We start from the raw sequence: 20002 nt of genomic DNA, 5'->3' as shown, positions 1-20002 counted from the left end.
ATCCTTACATCTTACCTTTCAGTTTTTCTACATATCGTTAGTGTCAGGAAAACCATGGGCATGAGTCAATATTTTATTTATTTCTTTTGAACGCTACTGATAACAGAACGTAAAAAGATTTTATTGTGGGGAATCAGCTGTTGTTGCTTCCTGCTGCAGTTTTATCAAACATATAACAAGTAACAGATAAAAAATGTGTTGGTAAACGCATGTATGTCACTAATTTGAAAAAGGCGAATGGAAGACACCAATTGTAACAATTGTTTTAGAAAATTTTATTTTTTTATACTGCTACTCCCCCAAAAAGCCTGAAACGCAGAATTCCCTTCCATTTGGGTATACTTAACTGGATTTCCAAGGGTACTACAACCCCCACCACCCTCCAAGCTCAAGGCGTATATCGAAGTTAGTAGTATTGATAGGAAAAATCGAATTAAACTGATTACCAAATGATCATTCAGTTGTTTTTCTGAATAACTGTGCGATCTTGTAATCATACTTCCAATCTATGATCACAAAAAGCTGCCTATTATAAAGAAGGGTTAATAGGACTGATGACACTATTTTGAAGTGGAATATCAAAACTCTGTTTGCATCACTTGGATTTTTATCAGAACAAGAGTGTAAACATTTCTTATCAAATGACTGACACTTGGAAGTTACCCAGTGACAAATGATAATAATATAAGTCTTTATTTATGTTATAGGTGTCGCACGTAGATTATGTGTGCCTGTTTGTAAGTGAAAGTAGTGCATCGTGTGCGTGCTTAGGCATAAAAATTCAGGGACAATTATAACCACACAGTTCTTAAATGTCATTGTGTAGTGCAACAAAAGAGCACACAACAGAAATCCAAATTGTCTTCGTAGTGAGAGTATTTAGACAAATTACGATTGCATAATTTTGATTTAGGAGTTTCTTTTTTTTGGACTCTTCCTTATATTAATACAGCGACATCATGAATAATCCTGTGTTACTAATCTGAAATATTTTGATTTTCGATGAAGAAATTTGTAATGGAGCCGGTTTCTTTTTATTTAAATGAAGAAATCGAAATAAATAGGTACTTCTCTACTTTTTCTTGCTATCTTGAGAACGTTCTGTTCCCTCAAGTGACAGCGACAGGATTAGGTCAATGATCATTTAGAAACCATATCATTATCTATGAGTCCACCTAACGTAACCAATATCATTTGAATTGAAGAACATCACTAAAAGAGGTAAATCTGTTATTCATTAAAAACTCGATGGCATTGCTGTGACAAACTGTTCCAGAGATAAGCGTATGTCTTATGAGGAACAGAGGGGTGGTCTCAATTCGCAACCGTCATACGAAACTGAATACTTTGTGGAGTACAAATGAGTAGCTAAGCGGTGTGTGAAAGAAAACAGAGATATTTATAAAAATATATAAATAGATATCTATTAATATACTTAGATAGCTCTGGATCACGTTTCACCTATCTCTTACACGTTTGATAAACAGAACGAAACTTAGTATCTTTATAATAACATTACGTAATGTTATCACAAGACACTACAAATAAAAACATAATGGAAATCGGAGTCACACGCTTGAATTTTCCCAGGAATAATCTGCAGAGGAATTCTACAGTAAGAATAAAAGATTTACTAGAGAAAAAACCGATTTACGTATATGAAAACCAAAATGGAACTTTGAGCAAAAATGGAAGCAGCCATGGAATGAGTTTGGTTCCTTTGAGAAATTTTAATTTCTCAAAGGAACTTTGAAAAATTAAAATTTCTCAAAGGAACCTTGGGAGGTGCATTATGGCCACAGAAGCCGATGCGCCAACTACCAAATAAAAAAAACAAAAAAAAAAAAAAAAAAACTGTCTTTCCTCAATTTGGATTTATGTCCCTTCAGGCGATAAGTCTGGGCAAGAGGAAGAATCCCATCAGCATTGAGCATGATCAAACCATTCAAGTCCTTATACACCTCAATCTGATCACCTCGCAGGTGCCTAGTCTCCATACGCAACAATTTGCAAAAGTTAGCCTTTTTTTGTAAGAGCTCCATTCACTAATCTTGTTGCTCTTCTCATTATTCGTTCCAGCAGCTCTACAGCCTTCCAAAAATGAAGCCTCCAGACCTGTGTACATTACTCGAAGTGTGGCTTGACAAGGGGATAATCACAAATTATTCTTTACAAAAATTCCTGTATATCATTGAGGAGACAGCAGGAACTGTTACAGACCGTCTGCAATGCTTAGAAAATTTCATATATAATTGTACAGTTACCCCCAGGTCCTTTTCATTATCTACCAACATCAGTGTAGTACCACGCAGATGATACCTTACTCTGGCGTTACTACTTCCCATATGCAGTACTTCACATTTATTAATGTTAAACTTCAGTTGTCACCTCTCAGCCCATCTGTTCAACTTTTCTGGATCCTGTTTCAGTAGCGTACTGTCATTAGCGTCATTAATACCCTACCAACCTTCGTATCGTCTGAAAACTTAGACATTAAGCCTGATATACCTTCATCAATATCATTAATAATAGGCCTGACGTAGCCCAGTTGTCAGGAGCGAGGTGCATAGCACGCGTTCCTTGAGTGGACCGGGGTTCAAGCCCGTGACTACTAATTACGATAAATATTTGTATTGACGATTTATTGTAAACTCTACTGACTTGGTTGTCGTGCCGAAGTATAAACAGAAAATTTATTTAAATACAGAAAACAACAATGGACCAAACACTGGACCCTGTTGGACTCCACTAATAACATTAGTCCACGAAGAGCAGCGTCCATTGATTACTCTCTCTGTCTTCAACCATTCCTTTATCCATAGCAGCAATTTGCCCCGATGCCACACTGCTCCAATTTGCACAGAAGTCTTCCATGTGCAAGTTCCAAAAGCTTTCCTGAAATCCAATTATATGATATCAGAATCATTCTTTGCATCCAGTTCCTTTGTAACTACATCATAGTATCCAATCAAATTGGTCGGACAAGACTTCCCCTTAATAAACCCATGCTCAGTCCTATTATTTAGCTTTGAAAGACTAACTAAATTTAAAGAATAAATAATACAATCTAAAATTAAAAAAAAAAAGAGAAAACTTTAAGATGCAATCAGTCTGAAATTCATGAAACAAAATGCCGAGATTTTGTTATAAAAAAATTAATTATCTTTTATACACTCAGAATATTTTTTTCCTGGAGGCTCTTTTAACATTGTATTATCATGTAATAATTTTAAGCATTAAAAGTAAATTTTATAGGAATGAATAAATCAAAAACTAATTATGGAAATTATAGCAGCATCTTGTATTTTAAATTTGACGCAATTTCGATGCATAAAATGGAATTTCCAATATTATTTTTGCTACTGCTATATTTTTGAAGTGTTTAATACAATAAAAACAGCAGTCTTTTCAACAGACGTCTCTAATTTCAATAATGTGCAATTTTACATTTAATTCTGTAATGATTCATAATCATAATCTTCCAGGTTAGCTTGCATTTGTACTGAAAAATCGAATAATTTAACGTTGTCATTGGACTGTAGGGATTCTGCAACAAGTAACCTTTCATGGATAATTTACATTTCATGGAAATGTAGAGAGTGTGTGGAAGTGATCCAGTGGAATATTTTAATACGATTTAAACTGAAGGGAAGAAAAGATGGATAGATAAATGTGGTAGAGAGATCTTACAAGAGTTTTGTAAGATCCATGTGATTAAGAGGAAGAAAGTTTTAAATTCTAGTTCTTGAATATTCATGGAGATCGTTTTAAGATTAATGTACAGTTTAATTTTAAAGTTTCAGAAACAATTTCATCTTTTAAATATTTCGATTTAAAGATTGAAAAAAAAAGGAAATAATACAAATCCATCAATTAAAATGTAGTTATGAGTTTTTCTGTGACATAAACTATGTATAAAAATATGTTTATTATTTCATAAAACGATGCTTTTTTTACAAATAAAAATACATTTAGTCGATCTTGAAGACATTCTTTTGCACAGTACATAAACAGATACGTTTTATAATTTAATCTGGCCTTTGATTTTCTGGCTCTGATGTAACTTCTGCATGAGTTCCACAATAAAACAGGTAACTCGTTTCGATGCAGTAATGTCCCAGAGAGTTACAAGAATTGGGTAAACTTTGGCAAATTTTGTGAGGCTTCAAGTAACGTTGGCCTTCGTTGTTAGTATGAACTCGGAAACCGGTGTCACAGTAACCTCTGACCTTTATATTTCTTCCATGGACGTCCTTAGTTTCTACTGTGTGGGAAAACAAGGGAACTTGATTACATCCAGGTGTTGTGGTTGAGGCATTACGAATATACCACAGCTGTTCCAGAGACACTGCGACAGTTTGGTTAGTTACACCAGGCACACTGAAGTGACACGTGGATATAGCTGAACTTTGAGTGGGACACAAGATATTTCCTCTAAGTCGCACGTTACTTGGTTGGACAGACCTTTTATTTCGAAGACGAGACGTCAAATCCAAAGAGAACGTTGATACAGAAAGATGTGTTTGAGATTTGCCCTGAATTTCTCCACCAGCATCTATCTTCTGTCGATGATCTTGTCTTGATAGAGAATTTAAATTTTTAAACCTGAAAAATATAGGAAAATTTCACCGATTTTTTATATGTTAATTATGTTTGCATCTATAATTTTTGCAATGAAACTTCCTTACTGCTACTTTTAGAAATATGTAAACAATAATAGATTGAAGAAATTCTAAGGAGAGTTAAGTCTTACTTTATTTGCATGATACAGATTATTTCCAATTTTATAAGGTTTGTTTTTTTAATTATATTTAAGTAAAATTTATATTTTTAGAAAACATTATGCAATTCTTTTGATAACATGAAACAATGTTATTAAAATAGATTTACATTTATTTCTATTTCAAGAGGAGATTTTTCAGGATTGTTATTTTTTCCTTAGCAAAAATGCAAAATGAATACAAAATAATGCACGCTAACGTATTCAAATTCACGTAAAATCTCTGTAAGCATCTTTGTCCCTAAATCTTTGCCCTGATAAACATAAAATGTATTTCTTTTATATCGAAAATAAAATAAGATGAATTGAGTATAAAATAAAAGGTTAATAGAACTGAGAAACATTATTATTAAAGCAAAACTTCGAAAACATACAAATGGAACTATGTCACGACTACTGTAATGGCTTTTCAGAGAACAATAAAGCATAAAAAAGATTATTATTACAAGTGAAATATGTGAATTCTGTTTTACAAAGCGAAAATATGCAGTTATAAATATTACTTTGAAAGGAAAACTTTTGAAAGTGGAATGTTTGAAATATATTCCATTTATATTTACAGAACATATTGAAGCATAATTGTACATTATTCTAATGAAAAGAATTGTTGAGTAGAACGATGAAACCTTATACCCGAATATTTTATCAGAAGAATCATCACGATATCGATGTGCAACTGATGCGCCAATAAAACTCAATCAAACAAACAATCGATGTGCAACTCAATAACGTAGAGTCCGCCTTCGAGTGTGCACACCAATATTTTTTAGCATACACACTGAATTTACAGGTGGTTATAAAGAATATCTTGGAGCCTCGTTATAATAATCATCAATTATTATTCAGCATTAGACGATTAAGGAATTGTAGTTGCCAAAGTCCCACTTTAATATTTAAAAAGCATTGAGGAACGGCTTCTGTAGCTTATAAGTGATTATCAATTTCTGCCAATGCAAAATATACACTTACCTTCGAAATATTTGAGGTCCATTGGGCTGAGAATGGGCTACACAGAAGAGAAGGAGCAGAATCACTACAGTATTCATCGCTTGATGTTGTTGATGGGCGAAAGGAAGTATAGTTCAGTCCATCACGAACTATTCTTTTATAGGGTCTTTTCTTCTATATTTTGGGGTTTTTTTAAAGTATGTTCCTTTTAAATTGCATAATTATATCGAACATATCTGCATAGAAACTAAACGTATTTGACGATTAATCCCCATTGTTTTCCCAAATTTCCAATTTAGGTTTTATAATTACAAAATGGTTTTTGCTATAGTAAAACCTTTAGGACTTGCCAATGACATTTCTTAAGATTATTCTGATAACGAAATCCATGTATGTCATTCATTTTTCTTTTTTTATTTACTTATTTGTCTCTGCTGATAATATTACGTGATCGCACTGTGCACACCAATATTATGCAGTTTTATCAGTTGGGCAGTAGATAGCTGTGTTTGTAAATCCATCTGATTCTAAATTCAATAAAATTATTGGAAAAGCAAAAGTTTCCTTAATGCTAAACGTATTTTCTAATTTCCTATCCGCTAAAAGCTATTATTTTTATTTGTTTCTTGGTCACAAACCATGGAATATCAATTCATGTGTCATTTATTTCAGTTATGTTTTTTCTCTTCTTTTCTTTGCCTTGACCTCAAACAGGAAAACACCGGAACCAATAGTACCGAAAAAGCTTGTTTTTAGCTGAATTATGATTAGACAGAAGATCTGTTGACATGACACTCGAATATCAGGAGTTTTTGGAATTTGTTTCTGCCAGTACAATTTTGGTTTCTTTACAGAATTTATCCTATCTAAAACTCCTGTTATTACATGAAAATGTAATAACATTTTCATGTTATTACATTCTCAACTTGCTGATCCCCACGACTCGCAGCAAAAATTGGAGCAGCAAAGCCAATATGTTCTGTGATTTATGTAAGATGTAATGGCCTACACATATTGTTTGTTATGTTTCTTTTCACGTGTGAACGCCGTGCAGTTGGATAAATGGTCATAAACTCCTAAGGTGCAATTCCTCCTATCCTTTATTTTCAGCAACTGGCTAGAAGAAATATTAATATCACAATCTGAGAATTCAGTGATATACTGCAGTTCCACTTGGCAATCTTGTAAAGCTGAATTAGAAAACGGTAACACAGGATATAAAAATTATTATGCAATATCTGTTTTATGGATGCTATGTAATAGCATATATTATGCAATAGCAGATATTATGCAATATCTGTTTTATTCTCAACTAATGAAAACATAGGAATCATTTAGAAAATCACAAAAAAGTGTGTAATCCATTCTGATGATGAGGACAAAATTATTCCTATTAAAATACGAGGGGCATGTGAAAAGTTCGTGGCCTGAGTATGAAAAGGTAGCGGTAAGGGGTTAAAACTTTCTATACATAATGCATAACACATCAAGGAATAAACTTAATTTTTATACAATTTAAATAATGTCTTTGTTTAATTACAGTCCTGAGTTCAACAACGATATGTGAATCGGGAAAGTTGGACAAAATTAGTCACCGTGAAATCATTCAATATTTTGGAAAAAGGAATTAACGCCAAAAGTAATTAATGAGGGCATGGTTAAAATATTCGGGGAGGATCCTCCTTCCTATTCCGTGTTTAAGAAGTGGATATCTGAATTAAAACGGAAGAAGGAGAGCTGGAAGATGACCCATGCTGTGGTAGACCTGCAACGTTTAGCAGTCCAGAATTTGACAGTATGTGTGATCTGGTGACGAGTGATCGATCAGTAACAGTTCGGAATATTTCCAGCAAGTTGGATATCTCATCTGAATGGAATGTGCTGATACATTTTTCTAGCTATGAAAAAGGTATCAGCACAATGGGACCCAAAGTTGTTAGCAACAGCAGATCAAAATGCACATAAGTTTGTCAAATGAACATTTCCATCTTTTTCAAGCAGATCTAATAAATATCCTTGCAAGGTTTGTGCCCAGAAGAAAAGTGGGTCCATCACTTACTGCCAGAAACAAAGGAGCAGTCCAAACACACGATGCTGATAGAGTATAACTGATGGATTACCTTTAGAAAGGCCAGTCAGACACAGGGGCGTATTACGCAGAGCGTGTGAAGCTTTTGTGTGAAAATATCAAAGACAAATGCTGAGAAAAACTCTGCTAAAGAATCTTGTTCCACCAGGACAACGCGCCTGCTCAAAAGTCTGTCATTGCCATGACTGCACAGCATGAGGGCGGCTTTGAAATCTTGGACCATTCCCCATATTAACCACATCTAGCACAATTAGACTTTCACCTGTTACCTAATTAAAAAAAAAAAATACTTGACTGGCATACATTATCCCATCGACAGTGACGTCAATGCTGCAGTGGATGAATTCCAGGAGGCCGTTGAAAAGTTGAAAAGTAACATGGTACTATATTCCTGAAATAAACCCTGCTTACTAGCCCAAGAACTTTTTTCAAACGCCGCTCGCAATATGAAAATAATAATAAAGAATATTTTGTCCTCTTGAGATCTAAACAGGCGCCTCCGTGGCCAGGTGGGCAGGAGCAGCAGTGTATAGAGCACGCTTCTTGATTAGACCTGGGTTTGAGCCCGTGACCACCGCACACGGAAAGGTCATGGAATGACCACCGCATATCCCCGGAGCAATATGGCTTTAGTTGCTAATACTCCCAACACCAAATAACAATAACAGACCTAAATACCTACCGTTTATTTCTCTTTGTTTGATTTAACTTTATACAGGGTGTCTCAAAAATACACGGCATAACTTCAGGAATGGGTTCCTCATATGTAGACAATAAAAATATTTTATATCAACATAGTTCCGGAAATGCTTGGTTCCGAGTTATTAACCGGAATGTCTTATCTCCAGCAGGTGATTTCTTTCATCACAAAGTACTGACAGAATCTGATGGTTTTCCATTCCGACCATGTACTGAAATCAGGAGCAAGCAGATATGCACTTTATGTACGGTTTGACGGACGGCAATGCTCTGGAGGCTCGTCGTTTGTACCACGAAAGGTTCCCAGAACGAAGATGTCCAGACAGGAAAACGTTTGAAGGTCTCCATCGCTGCCTTTGTGAAAATGGGACCTTTACACCTCGTGCTGCCGACAGAGGATGACTAAGATCTACGACTCCTGAAGTAGAAGGGGGTGGACCAACTGCCTAGCCTCCACGCTCATTTGATTTAAACCCACTAGATTTATTCTTTTGAGGCCATTTAAAGTCATTGGTGTATTCGATTCCGGTAGCTAATGTGGAAACTGTCCGCAATCAAATTGGGGAAGGTTGTGAGACAATAGGAAACATGCCAGGAATTTGGCATCGTCTTTGTGAGTCCATGAGACGTCGATGTGAGGCCTGTATTCAGGCAGAAGGTGGACATTTTGAACAAAGAGTCTAAGGTGATGTGGACAGTTAAGTATCATAGACAGACCTTCAAAATTCGGAAACCAAGCATTTCCCGAACTATGATATTGATATAAAATATTTTTATTGTCTACATATGAGGAACTCATTCCTGAAGTTATGCCATGTATTTTTGAGACACCCTGTATAGAAAACTGACAACAAACAGTTTCTATAAAATTAAATATTTCTATCAAAAATTCGGTTGATAGGTCTGCAAAACTGTTTTAGAATTATTATGTTATTTTATTCAATAGAAATTACTATAAAATTTCTTTTGGAGTTGAGAAAATCAATCTGTATTCGGAAACAAAACCAAAAAAAAAAAAAAAACGAATAGAATAGAATATTCAAAAGTGGCCAAATTTTTATTATTATTATTTTTATACCACGAATATTGTGTTTACAATACGACAGTGCATCGTGCATCAGTTCACATTATTTTCAGTGTATTGTAATAATTCAAGTGTGTTCTCTTGGGTTGATTCCATCTTACCGATGAAACTTTGAAACTTCTGAAACACCTCACAAAACACCTCGTGTTTTGTGAGGTGTTTCAGAAGTTGTTGTAATCTTCGCATCCTCCACTGAGATCCTATAACTAAACCGGACTGATGAAGCTGCAAATAAGTCCTCCTGATTGGTTTCTGTTAATTGATAGATTACTACAATTCAAGTGCATTACATTTTAACGTAGTTTCTGTTAAACAATTTTGAGATTAAAACTTTCTTCACTAAAAACGAAACATTTGATATAACAGGAGGCATGATAGATACAGTTTAATTCTTGCGGAAACTTGTCCTGCATGACTTTAACAAGATGAGAATCTCCGAAAAAGAAAACCCTGAATCACAAATATTTGTTTTAATTGTTTCAAGATGGGCAATTCGCTCAGTTTCATGCGTTTACTTACAGGAAGTGCACATGGCTTCTCCATTCCGTAATGCGAGCTCAAATCCATGATATTAGATGTTTCGTTACTACATATAACCAAGGGGACACTCTTGGTCCCTATTTTGGGGCACCATTTTGTTCTTCCAAATGAGTGATGCTTTGCAACGTTTTCATTAGAATTAACGAAAGAGATGAGGGAGTCTTGAGAATTGTACCTTGATGTACCTTGATGGTACATCAAGTACATCAATGGAATAGCCTTGATGGAACGTCAAGTACATCAATGGAATAGCCTTGATGGAACATCACGTACATCAATGGAATAGCCATTGATAGTACATCAATGGAATAGCCTCATTATCTTATTCATGGCAAGTGATATCATTTCAGTCTCGTCATTAATAAAAAGGAATTGACAAATATGAAATTATTGCCAGTTAACCATTTGCGAATTTTATGACACACCAGTATTTTTCTCTAACATTTCATTTATTTACAATTCTGTTTTAAATTAAGTGATGTCTGTTACATTATCCTGGGAGATTTTAACGGATAACAGTACTCTTCAACGCACTCAACTGCTGATTACGTTTTTACATTTAATCATCATTTCCATTGAAACTGTTGTAAATGAGTATGCCAAGAATCTAATTCAAACTTTAGAGATTTTGTGTACTCCATATGAAAAATAAATAAATTAATTTATGAAATAAAACAGAATAAATGGACAAAGATATCCGTATGCATTGAACACTGTATTCTTGTTATTATTTAAAGAAGATATTGATTTTTATCAAAACATATTTTTTTAAACTCCGCAATCAGTTGATAAAATCAATATTACTGTTTAAAAAACCGCCTTTATTTCAAAGATCATCATCATCCATGACAGGAACATCCGTATAATGGTCACTTCAGATGTTTCTAGACGGTGCCTACTAATCAGAAGCACAATCTATTCAAATTGTCCTCCTGAGTAGCATAGTTGATTTCATTATCGTCCTCTCCAAACCACGTGTTAAAGACCTGAGGTCGAATCCCTTCAATGAGGGGAGAATTTTTTGCGGGTCTTTTTCACAACGTGACTGAGTTAGTCGGTCTCTTGGGAGGGTAGTATCGTTTTTTCTGCCGGAAACTCTGGTTTTTCGTCCAGCAAAATAGCAAATCGACCACAGTTCACACGTAAATTAAGGACGTATTTTACATGGCGCAATATGGACTAAGTTGCTGATGCGCTTAAAACCCTACGTCTATTCAAATTATAAGAAAGTTAAGAGCCAAGAAGTGATCACCCGTGGTAACGGATTTATATGACATGCTGATAATATCTATGCAAATGCATCGTTATTTTAATTTATCGAAGAGAGAAAAATGTCGTAGGAACGTTTTTTGGATAATTATTGGATATTTTTTAGTATACTTTTTTCACCATTGGGGTTCATTGCATTTTTTAACAAATGTTCGAGCTTTCATAACGTATCTGTAAATAATAATATATTTTCGCTAATATTGCAATCACAAATCAAGATAAATTGCAATAAATTAAAAAGCAATTGGTACGATTTCAAAATAAGTAGTCGCACCCTATGAGCAATACCTGATTTCATCCCACAATAAAGTACATAATTCTGACGAAACTCTTGTCGCCCAAAGACATGGTTCAGTCCGTTTTTCTTTTAATAAATCACATTCTAATTTGTCATTTGCCTTATGATTAAATGGTGTGAAGACTTTATAATTCATAAACTTGACAGACTTGGACTTTTCGCCACGATAATTAAAAGAAGGAATATTATTTATTGCAATACGATTGATACACTTATCACACTGTAACCTTAAAATTTTATTTAAAATAATATACTTCCAAAAATTGATCGAAGATTTTAAGTTGTTAAAACTGCAGAATTCCAAAAAAAGCTTCAACAAACAGATTTTGATGTATCTCATCTTCTGTTGTAGAATACAACAAAATGCCCTCACAACTCTTTCATTCTTTGGTTTCCTATTCACTGTGTTCAGATTACCTGGAACAAATTAACAAGTCCACCTATCTCAGCATATTTGATAAGACTGCTGGAAACTTTTTTTCTTTCGATATGATTACATAATGTTATCAGCAGACACTGAAAAACAATAAACAAAATAACAGAGTCACAAACATTGATTTACTTGTCATTAATAATCTATAGAGAAGATCAGTGGTAAGGCCAAAAGATTTTACAGGCGAAGAGGCACTTTTCCCAAGGTGTTTCCTCAAAATGATGATTTAAGTGAAGAGAGGAAATAATTGATTGGGATTAATTTGTTTTGGGAGTTTTGGGTATCTGAAAACTGGATTTCCACTTAATGAATTACTCCTTTTAAAAATAAACACAGAAAATAAAGATTAAAGCATATTATAAAAAGACAATTCACGATGTAAGAACTCATACTGACATCTACACCCTCAAGCGATGACTACTGCGGTGATTCTATTCTCCCTTCTCTTGTGTGGGGTCCACACTCATCCCAACCGACTTCAATTTTCTCCAAGGTAAGTTGAAATTTTGTTTTTATTGAGCAGAAAACCAAAACTGACAATCTTCATGAAATCATTGTGAAAAGTGCATTCGGTATTGCACAGAAAACGTTAGTTCTCACAGTGGCTGAGCTACTAGCCAATTGTTTGGAAAAGGGGATGCTGAAAACCCCTCCTTACTGAAGAAATCTATAATGGACATTTATTTTTATAGATGGTTATTTGATTTATGCAAAATTTTTGCTGGATTTACCAGCGTAGTTATGGACCTATCCTGATATTAATGAATTTTGTTATAAAATTTTGTTATATAATTTTACGAAATAGTTTCAAAGTAATTACAGTATAGCAGAAATGTTTTTCTATGTAATCGATTTGAATTATGGACCATTCTACAATGAGCTCAATTAAGATTTGTAATTTGAAACTCACCATTTGTGTCTTTGGGTTTGAGAACGTTTTGACTTCGAAGATCTTACTGGATGCGAGGACATGCTTCAATTGAGCTGCTCCCTTTTAATTATTTTCCCGGACGTTGCAATCTCTGCATATAAAAGTTCGCTTTCTATTTTCTCAAGTAACTTCCACAATCTCATTCTTTTCACAATAAGGAAGCTCCTTTATTAACTGAAGGCAATTACACAATTCCTTTTTAAACTGCTTAACGGTGTTCTTTCATCTTACATTCATTCAAAACAGTTTTATGGGATAAATATTCCTAAAATATCAACCGTGAAATATTTGGATTTAGACAAGTATTACTGGAAGGAAAACAATATTTTTTAAAATTTATTTCGTTCTACTTTTTTCTTTATATTTCCCCCCATTTCTCTCTTATTTCCTTTCTTTATTCTGTTAATTCATATATTCATTCAAAGTATTAATATCTCCTAATGATAAGTTCCAGCTTTTTTCTCCTCAAGGTCAATATAATCGCTGAATGCTAAATTGCAGAGGATGTTCGATACTTCACATATAACAGATTGCGATTTCTTAATTATTACGTTAAGCCAAAAAGTAAAAGAACAATTCGTTTTTGTTGTCGTTGACTTTTTTAAAGACAGTAAATATGCACATTGAAAATGGAAAAACATAATTACACTCATTGTATTCTGTTAGATTTTGTTATTTTTAAAATAAAGCAAACATTTTATGTTTTAACTTTATTTATGAAACTGATCGCTCTACATAAATAACTTAGATTAATATTTTAAACCTTTAATGACATTTCAGTTTTTGGAGCGCAAATTTTAAGATCATTTACTCTTTAATTTCAGAAATACAAAAATCGAATCTCTAGAAAGCGAAGAAGAAGTCCAACAACACGGGAGAGATGTTAGTTCGTTTTCAAATAATCATGAAGAAATCGATTCATCAAAGACTGCTACCAATAATTTCCCTGGACCAAAATATTCCGTCCAGTTGTCTTCGCCTCTTCGACATAAAAGGTCTACCGAATCCAATAACTTGCGCCTAACAGGAACACTCCTTTGCCCTACCCACAATTCGGAGATATCTACCTGTTAGCTCAATGTGCCAGAAAGCATCGCCAACCACACCGTAAGAGTGTCTCAGGAACAGCTGTGGTACATTCGTAATGCCTCCTCCACAACACCTGGACGTAAACAAATCCCACTGTTTCCTCACTCTGTACAAATGAAGGACATCCACAGTAGAAACATAAGAGTCAGAGGTTACTGCGATACGGGCTTCCAAGTTCGTACCAACAGCGAAGGTCAACGTTACTTGAAACCTCACAAAGTGTGTCGAAGTTTACCATACTTTTGCAACTCTTTGAATCATTACTGCATCGAAACTAGCGAACTGTTTTATTGTGGGACTCATGCAGGGATTACACCTGCACCAGATAATGTTAGGCCAGATTAGCACTTAAAGTATATAGGCAGGTGTTGTTTATAAAGTTGGAGGAACTCCTAAAGACTAATAGAATACTTGTTAACTATACATGATGTTAAATATACGTATTTATTTGTACAAATATCGCTATTATAAAATGATAAATATATATTTTTTTACTACCAAAAGACTGAAATATGGCTCTGTTAGCTGGGTTTGGTAATGATATTTATTGAGTAAATAAACATATTTCTTATGAAAAAAAGCCTTATTTATGTATTAATAGCAACTTACACAAATATAGAGCAATAGCAATTACGTAACCATATTACAGAGAAACCAAGAGGGCTCCTATTTCAGCAATTTTTTCAGTTGTAACGCAGATAATAGAGTTTGTAAATTTATCTGCTAAAGGGCCGGACATGATGAATGGCGAGGCAAACATTATACTACTATTGAAGTTTTTACACCTGATTCCAAAGAAAAAAATATTATTTCTAAGGGAGATATTTTGTAGCGTTTAAACTTCGATTGCATTCTATAATTAATTTATATTTCTAACTATTTTGACGTTAAACTGGTGTCGTCCGTAACTGCTGAAATTTAATCCGACTAGACAAAAGTTTCTGAAGATCAATGATTTATTGCTGATAATTGTTGATTAGTAAGATTAACTGGATAATATATGAAAAGCATTTTATTAAAAATTGTCTAGAGTAGCTTTAATCATCGCATGTAAATATTTATAAAAACGAGATTCTCTTTAATTAATAATAATAATAAAAAACAGGCGCGAATAGCCCAGTGGTTACGAAGGGGGAGTGAAAAAAAAACTATTTCCAAGTAGAAACATTGAACCTGCAACATCCAGTGTAGCGTAGGATAAAGTCACATCCGTTCTGACATTCGGCAGAGGGGTCAGCTGGAAAATTTGAAGAGAGTCGCCTAAAAAGACAGGAGAGCAAGTGTTGCTATCTCCTGTATGGCTACTGGAAACATTGGACAACAGGAGAAGAAGTGCAGTGGAACCCTGACAAGAACTCACTCGAGGAGTTATGGGTTAACTAACCTGTGGAGCAGCAAAATTAGCCATAATGGCCCAGGCCCCCTGGATAGACTTAGAACGGAAAAAGAAAACAAAGAAGCTACAAGAGATGACAGAATAGGATAATCGGGAAGTCACACAAATAGCTAACTCCCAAGGACAGATAACATCCACAACTACTGGTACAAGAAGTTCAGCTGCAAACACACAGGCGCATAGCTGAGCAGTTCACCCAGATAGTAATGTACCCTGTCACAATCCTTGAGTTTATGATTCAAGGTATCCTCTACGTGAAGGCTAAGGACAAAAACACCACAAACCCGACAAAGTACAGAATAATCATATGTCTCCCAACAGTGTACAAGATCCGGACCTGCTGCATAACTCAGAAGTACCGAAACCTTCACACGAAATATCGACTACCGCAAGGCCTTGGAGTCGAAGGACTCCAAGCACCATAGCTGGATGAGAGGCATTGAAGTTCTACATAGTCAACGCGACACTGACACATTTTCTAGAAGCAGTTATGGCAAAATGGAAGACCACTAACAAGGTCAAGAACATCACGACCTGACCAGTATCCATCAGAAAAGAAATCTTACAGGGAGATTCCTGAGTCCGCTATGGTTGTGTCTAGCACTTAACCCACTGTTCACCATGCTCAATGGCCTCGTGGGTACAGCAGTTTTTATAATCGCCTTCCACCCCACACCGGATGGAAAGGACCTGAGTAGTAGTACCGTCGATGACGTGAGGAATTTTGAGGGTCTTTTTTTTTTTTTTTTTTTTCTTTTCACAAAGTGGCTCAGTTGCTCGGTCCCAGACGGAAGTACATGTTTTTTTCACCTGGAAATTCGAATTTTTCGTGTAGTATACAGGAAATCAACCTCAGACACATGCAATTTACAGACGCTATACACCGAAATAGCCTTAGTCGCTGATGCTCCGAAAACCCTACAACAGCATGCTCAGTAACAGCAGGTACAGATATACCCTAAATAAATGGAAGAAGAACCTATACATCCTGTCTCACCTGACGTACATGGAAGCTGACACAGAGAATCACCTTCCAAAGCTACTCCGAATCACTAAAGAGTTCAGCACTTAATTCGGGATGAAATTTGGCCCAGACAAGCCTAACACCCATGGATTGCATCAAGTACAACAAGTCGGACGAAACTACCAGTTAAATACCGCTGAAGAGATTGAAGCCATGACAGAGGGAGAGACATACAAATATCTGGGGGGTGATGGAAGTCCACCAGTTAGAACACAACGAGATCAGTGGCCACCTAACTGAAAGGTGCCTTCAGACTGAGACACCTACAAGCCCCTATCTGCTCCAAACCCCTTTATTCGAGTTAATCCACCAGCTAACCAGACATCTCTGGATAAAATTGCCATCACAAAGGAACGCCTTACTGAGGTCATCAACAGTCTTCCCAACAAGTCTACCACTGGCCCGGATGGATTCCCTATTTTCATGATTAAAATATGTAGTGTATATTTCATTGACCTCTTGCTTGATGCACTCAATTCCGTCCTCGTAACAGGAGTTTACCCTGCTATCTGGAACACATACTATGTTTCTCCAGTTCCAAAAAAGTCTAACCCAAAATTGCCTAATGACTACAGACCAATTTCTGTAGGATGCACTTTTCTCAAAATCTTGGAAAAAGCCATACTTCCTGCTCTCATCCATCACATGTTCGGCCACAAACCTCCATACCTCCATAGTGTACTTCCTGGACGTTTCACGATCACCAACCTCTTGGACACACTGTTCAGAATTGAAAGTACCTTAAGCAACAAAGAGCAACTGGATATTGTGTTTCTCGACATTAAGGCGGCCTTTGACAATCTGTCCACCCATGCATTATGTACCATACTGTGCAACTACTTCAAAATCTCTGGTAACATCCTAGTTCTCCTTAGGAAACTCCTTCAGTCCAGGACCCTATGGATCAGAAATCAAAACCATTATCACCACATTCTCTGCTCCAGAGGGCTCCCACAAGGGGACGTTCTCTCTGCCGCCCTCTACGCCGCATCTTTAGAACCCTTCCTGTCAAACCGTACTAATTTTGCCACCTACGCAGATGATATTAAGTTCTTCATCATCACAAAATGCCCCCAGTCTCTCCAGTCTATTACTGTGAGCTCCAACCGACAGCTACATGAACTGGAAAACTACCTTCATGCGATTGGGCTCTCCATTAATAAAGAGAAAACTGCACAACTCTCTATCACCAAGAAGAAAAATACCAACGATGTGAACATCATTATAGCTAACTCTCCAGTTAAAAAAGTCACCCAACATAAAGATTTGGGTATCATCTGGGACAAAGACCTCACCTTCTTGCCTCACTTTAATGCCACTCGAACGAAAACATATTCGGCTTTATGGGCAGTAAAACAAGAGATCACCAACTTCCATAACCCGGACCTTATCATCAAATACATTCTTCGTTGCATTTTCCCAATTCCATTATATGCCTCGACTATATGGTCCGCAGCACCCTCATCATACCAAGCCAGGTTCCTCTCCTTGGAATTCTGGATCTTGAAATGGCTAAATAGGGTTGCCGGGTTAACACCTACAATCTCAAAATCTGTTCTGGTCACCAATCTTAATACGCTTCCTTGGAGGTATCTCATCATCTCTAGGAACCTTCTTACCCTCTCTCAGCTTCTATCCGGAAAACTGAGGTCACCCGATATATGGGATATCATCGCCAGACCTTCCGACAGCAGAAGATGCCAATCCAACACCTCCCCATACAGATCGAAGCTGCGTAGCATCTCCTCCCTGGACAACGTGTTTCCACATAACTCCTTTCAGATATTTAATACATTAGCCATAGACGTTGAGAAACTTTGCAAGGACAGAACATACAGAGCTTCCATTCTTGCAGACATGTATTCCTTAGTCATGTTGTAGGTGGACTCTTTGTGATGCCGCACTATCCACGCTCCGATGTATCCGTATGCACTTTTATTTGTTGTAACTTTATGTTTTTGTATCTTCACCAGTGGCTGTTTAAGGCCGTGTATTGTATCTGGCTCTGTATACAATGCATTTGTCTGTATTTTATGTTTTATCTTTGTATGTAATTTATGTCCTCTAGCTGCATAGCTGTAAAGGGACATTTCTTCGGAAAATAAATTGATATTAATAATAATAATAATAATAATAATAATAATAAAAAGTCCAAGCTGAATGGCGGGAATATGGTCACAGTCATAACCACTTTTGTAGTCCCAGTATTCAAACTATTATATTAGGACCACCCATTATTTCTAATATAAACCCATATATGTATTTTGTCTCTAAATTGTGGGTATTCTCTGGTCGATTTGACTGTTTTGCTGGATGAAAAAAACCCAGTTTCTTGGGGGAAAACCTTCCCATTTACGCCTGAGACCGACTAACTCAGCCACGGAGTGAAAAAAGTCCATTAAACCTCTTCGCGTCATCGACGGGATTCGAAACCGGAGCTTTTCCATCGGGTGTGGAGAGGACGGTGATGATACCACTGTGCTACTCAAGCAGACTGTACTCCTAGTACTAACGTGCTCCTTCTGGATCACAGAGTGGTTTAACAACGACCTAGAGGAGCTATGTGGTCGATCAGGTTAATAATGACCAAGGGCGCCAACACCATCCGAAGTCGAGAAGCTGACAATAACCCGTAACGAAGGATGTGATTAAGAACCTCGAGGATCACTTCCACGAACACACAGCACCAACTACGAAACAATAAGAAAGATAGATAAACGACAACACACACACACACACACACACACACACACACACACACACACACACACACACACACACACACACACACACACACACACAAGGAACAAAGACAGAAAGATGGGTGAAGAAGACAATTCATGGCAGAGACTACAATGACCTTTTAGGGGTTCTGTTTTTGCTTCCCTTTTTCCCCACATCTCAATCCTACTAAGGTCTCAAACAGCCCACAAATCGCAAATCTAACTGCAATTTCACAGGAAATTCTAGATTCTTGGGAGTGTAAAGCGGGTGTTAGCAGAACCTTAAAGAGACATTTATTTACAAAAAAAGTAACTTTTAATGGACATTATATACAGCATTTACATAAAAATAAAAAAAACTACATATATGCATATCAATTTCCATATATTTGAACCATACTACAGTACAATTCACTACCTCTCTGTCTCATCAACTATTCTCAATTTACAAATTATTAACATCAGTTTGTATCAGTTGTATTTTACGTATTATGAATCATCAATGATTACTCAATCATTATCTTACATTACCAATTTTTATCAATAAACATCAGTAAAACTCATTTCAACTCTTTTACTCTTTATTACTCTTTCTGTACATCTTTGTTTCTTACCTTTAACACATAAAATAAAAGTGGTATACTCTTACATCAGTAATATTCAGTACTGATCACTCATTCTACGTTAGTTACTCCTTTT

Source organism: Mastigoproctus giganteus, chromosome 9 (assembly GCF_048544385.1).
Source record: "Mastigoproctus giganteus isolate SK-2022 chromosome 9, ASM4854438v1, whole genome shotgun sequence".
NCBI lineage: Eukaryota > Metazoa > Arthropoda > Arachnida > Uropygi > Thelyphonidae > Mastigoproctus > Mastigoproctus giganteus.
The sequence above is the reverse complement of the archived record's forward strand: the minus strand, read 5'-3'. Positions refer to the sequence as shown.